The sequence below is a fragment of the Mastomys coucha genome, unplaced genomic scaffold (genome assembly GCF_008632895.1).
Source record: "Mastomys coucha isolate ucsf_1 unplaced genomic scaffold, UCSF_Mcou_1 pScaffold5, whole genome shotgun sequence".
NCBI classification, from domain to species: domain Eukaryota; kingdom Metazoa; phylum Chordata; class Mammalia; order Rodentia; family Muridae; genus Mastomys; species Mastomys coucha.
Window position 1 is genome coordinate 3,781,851 of NW_022196911.1, and position 4,684 is coordinate 3,786,534.

The 4,684-nt window shown below is 42.8% G+C and overlaps 1 long non-coding RNA gene across 1 annotated transcript in view; it reads right to left on the reverse strand.

The window, feature by feature from the left end:
- Window positions 1-3,861, reverse strand: part of LOC116077907 — a 30,863-nt gene extending 27,002 nt beyond the window's left edge. Inside the window, exon 1 of the long non-coding RNA XR_004113371.1 lies at window positions 3,751-3,861. This is a non-coding gene — a long non-coding RNA (uncharacterized LOC116077907). The remainder of the gene's footprint in view (window positions 1-3,750) is intronic.
- Between the last annotated feature and the right edge of the window lie 823 nt (window positions 3,862-4,684).

The window sequence follows — 4,684 nt, forward strand, 5'->3', positions numbered from 1 at the left end:
AGTGGGTGGGGCTGTTTGAGTGGGAGGGGCTGTCTGAGTGGGTGGGGCTGTCTGGGTGGGTGGGGCTGCCTGAGTGGGTGGGGCTGCCTGAGTGGGTGGGGCTTGTGGCTGGCACTTGAGCTGCTTGACAAGTCACATCTGGGTATTTTCATTGAAACAAAGACCTGACACTAGGAGCCTTATTCTGCAGTCATAGGGCTTAGAGTTGTACCCTGTGAGCAGTGGTGTTCTGAAGAGCAATCCATTCTTACCCAGGCTGTTGAAAGGAGGGCCCATGGTACTGAGGAAACGAATATAAGAAACCCAGAAAAACTCTTAAAAGCAAGCCCAGTAATGTCTTTGAGGCTCAGTGAATGGGCTATCTCAAGAACATCATTAGTGAACAGTCCCACATTTCTTGAAAAGAACTACATAAGTGACAGGTAAAGAATTGAAATAAAAACCCACTATTTGTAAAATAAAAGATACAGGATTTGGGTCCTAGGACTCGAGTTTTACTTTTGAAGTGGGGGAGGGAGTTCTTTTTTAAAGAGTCTCACTTTGTAGCCTAGCTTGGCCTTAAACTCATTTAGTAGCCGAGCCTCCAACTTCTAATCCTCCTGCCTCCTAAGAACTGGGATTGCAATCATGCACCAAAGCACCTGGCTCGCCAACTCAGTTTTAAAGAACTATTTTCATCTAAGACAAAAGTCTTGGGAACACCCTATAGTCCGTTATAAAGAGCTCTTCTATACTCAGGGAACACCCTATAGTCCGTTATAAAGAGCTTCCCTATACTCAGGGAACACCCTATAGTCCGTTATAAAGAGCTCTCCTATACTCAGGGAACACCCTATAGTCCGTTATAAAGAGCTCTCCTATACTCAGGGAACACCTATAGTCGGTTATAAAGAGCTTTCCTATAGTCGCCCCCTGACTTAACAGGTTCTAAATTTTCCTTTTTTTTTTTTCTAAATTTTCCTTTTTAAAATGTCCTTTACAGTGGGTTTATAAAGACCAACTTAATATTTTCAAATGATTTGAAGCCGGAAGCTTAACTTTGCAAGCTGCTCGGGGGTCGGTAGAGTCACTTTCATATTCCCAAACCAAGAGGACATTTTTATTTATTCATACAAGACTATGCCCAGCTAAAAATGACTCACACCCAAATAAGGCAAAAGAAAAGGAAAGCAATACTTCTTTAAAAAAAAAAAAAAAAAAGGCAAGAACTGTTCAAATCCCCTTCTTGCGGCAGAGAAAGATACCCTCCGATGTTTACTAATACCAGTGTTACATATGTCTGCATGCCCAGAATCAGAGATGCAGCATGCGGCTGCAAACAGCTCACGTGGACACCGCTGTTCACCCCTAAAGCCAGGACCAATCCTCCATGAGTGACTTGTTTTGTTTTGTTTTTAAAGATTTTATATATGTAAGTATACTGTGGCTGTCTTCAGACACACAGGAAGAGGGGATCGGATCCCATTTCAGATGGTTGTGAGCCACCATGTGGTTGCTGGGAATTGAACCCAAGACCCCTGAAAGAGCAGTCAGTGCTCTCAACTGCTGAGCCATCTTTCCAGCCCCTGTTTGTTTAGTTTTGTTTAGTGTTGATCTGTTGCCTGCCCTAGCACAGCAGCAGGAGGTGAAGCTAAAGGAGGTTTCCCTGCCCAATACTGCCAGCGAAGGGGCAGCATCTCCATGTCTGCAGCGGCCCCTTGGTCTGTGGAGCATCCTTTCAGTAAAGCATAAGTAGTCTGCCTTCGTTTTGTTTTGTTCTTTCTCTCTTTCTCTTGAAAATTGTGGACTTTCTAAGTGATTTTTTTTTCCCAAAAGTCAAATTTTGTACCTCAGTGGTTTATCAAATTCATTGGTTGGCTCAGTTTTTCAAACATGAAGACCAGTTTCTCTTAGAGTTTTAATGCCAGTGTAGACTCATGAACATTTATTTCATTGGCTTTCCAGACAGCCTATGCAGGGTAGATTAGCCTCTCCCATAATGGCTAATTGTGCCTGTTGGTTTGCTTTAGAATTACCTGCTGTGGGGAGGGGAGGGATGTCTGAGCCCATCTACCTGTGAGGATGGCTCTAAACAGGCTTGGCTGAGGCAGGTAGCCCTGCTCTGCATGTGGACAGTGCCTTGCCCCAGGCTAAGATCCGAGACTGTATGAAAAGGCTCAACACTCATTTTTCTACCCCTTAACTGTGGGCACAATATGACCAGATGCCTCGGGCTCCTATCACTGCGCCTTCCAAACCATAAAGAGCTGGACCCCAAACCACCACCCCAAATCAACCGTTTCTTCCTTCATTTTGTAAGGTATTTTTGTGCCCGCAGCAAGGAAGGTAAGGAATGAACGTGGGCTGTGCTGTGTTCTTTCCAGTGAAAGAGCTGTTTATTTCACTACCACACATCGAAACACAGCAAAATCCAAAACACAAAACTAAGTTAGACATAAAAGTATTACCAGTTAAGTTGCCTCACTAAGCCTCAGGAAATACTCAACTAATTCAAATATAAACATTAAGACTAAACTGTAGCTTGGGGTTACAGCGCTTGTCTCCCATCTGTTGAGCCCTAGTTTTGATCCTCAGAAATGCGCATGCGCGCGCACGCATGTTTGCAAGAACATGCACAAAGTTATTTACTGAGAAATGTGTTCTCCTTTACTAAGCAAGCAAAGTATAACCCTCCTAAATATAAAACCAGTCAAGAATGATGGTTCACTCCTGTAATCCCAGGATTGCTGTGTTCAAAGCCCAGAATACAGGTGGATTCCAGGCCAGGCTATGCTACACAGTGAGACCTTGTCTTAAACACACACACGAAAGCAAAAACAAATAATGTATGCATATATACATGCTATACATGCATGTGTGTATCAAATTATATATACATGTATGTGAGACGTAAATCTTCAATTTCCCATGAGCTTTGCAGTGACAGACATTTTACATTCTTTAATCACTTATTCTTCTCTTACATGATCAGTAAACACTCCTTTTGCATGATAACATACTATAGATAAAAGGTCATAGTTGAATATTTGGTCATATAAACTGTAAAAACAATGGTTATGAGCAAGGAATTGGTTCAATGACAAGAACTTGACACCTAACCATGAAGAAAAGACCAACGCAAGCCTAAAGTCACCATCTGTTAGACTCTGCTCCATGTGTCACTGGTTTATAATCAATAAATCCATAAAGCAAGTTAACTCAGCTACTTACTGAAGCATGTATTTTGCAGTTAATTATCTTTGGGCAGGAAAAAAAGTCCTACCAATTACAGCTAAAATAGTTCACTGTGCTGAACAGGTTATAATTAAAATAAGCATTATTTCAGCTTTGTTAATCTCTCAGGCTAAAATTCACTGGACAAGTGTGGACCATATGGGCTCCTCAGTCTGTCTGCTAGTGCTATGACAAAATGCCACAGGTTGGGGAATTTGTAAACAATGGAAGTTTATGTGTCTCATAAGCTCTGGAAGCTGGAAAGTTCCAGAAGTGGCATGAGATTTTAGTTATAACAATGTAGAACAACACTACACACACACACACAGACTCAAGACAGGAATGATGAACCCAACTCATCTTTATCATAAGCCCACATCTGAGACATCAAACCCATTCCCTAGAAGATTAGCACATTCATGAATTTCATTACTAACCCATCTCCTAAAGGCTTAACTCCCAACACCAGCAGAATAATATACATGGAAAGTACATTTGTATCATATCAGTATGTATCTATGGACTTAGACAGTTCACCTATGAGCAATCCCATGTCCCAAAGAGCTCCAAGTAGGACTTTTGCAGGTGCATTCTTGAGCCACTTGCTCTGTCAGGGCCCTATAGTCACACCACACTCCTGAAATTAAGATTGAGACCTTTCCAGAAGACTGTATACCCCCACTGCCTACAAACTTGGAAACCTGTGGTCTCTGTTACATCATAAGAAACACACTGGTCAAGCCAGGCAGTGGTGGCACATGCCTTTAATCCCAGCACTTGGGAGGCAGAGGCAGGTGGATTCCTGAGTTCGAGGCTAGCCTGGTCTACAGAGTGAGTTCTAGGACAGCCAGGGCTACACAGAGAAACCCTGTCTCAAAAAAGGAACGAAAGAACAGAAGGAAGGAAAGAGAGAGAGAGAAAGAGAGAGAGAGAGAGAGAGAGAGAGAGAGAAAAGAAACACACTGGTTCTCCTTTATCTGGGTCTTGCCCTCCTCAGCAAGTACTATAAGAACTGATGGGGATGCAGGAAGTCACTGCTACAGCAATGATGTCTACATTTTAGGGGTCATCTCCTGGGGCCAGACAGTAAGAGCAACCAGAAATCTGAGCTGTATTCCAAGGAGTGTGAGAGTTTCCAGCACCAGAGACTACATGATCCAGGCACTCCTCCAACCCTGAAACATGAGTGTGGTGTTTTTTAAATGTGCCTCTGAGTTTCCTGTTCTCCAGACTCCTGGAGTGTTTTCTTTAATCTGCAGCATAGAATTAGCCACATTCCAGTCCTTGCCAGGAACATTAAATCCAACCGACTGCCTCTCAACCCAAATGCTCAGTTATGACTAACATTATTTATGAACTATTTTTAAAGACGTATCTATTGCTTTCTATCCCAGAGGCAGACCCTGTGGAAGAATGCGGTCGCTCTTTGAAATTACATGCAGAATCCAATGTGGAGTACTCTCGTTGTGGG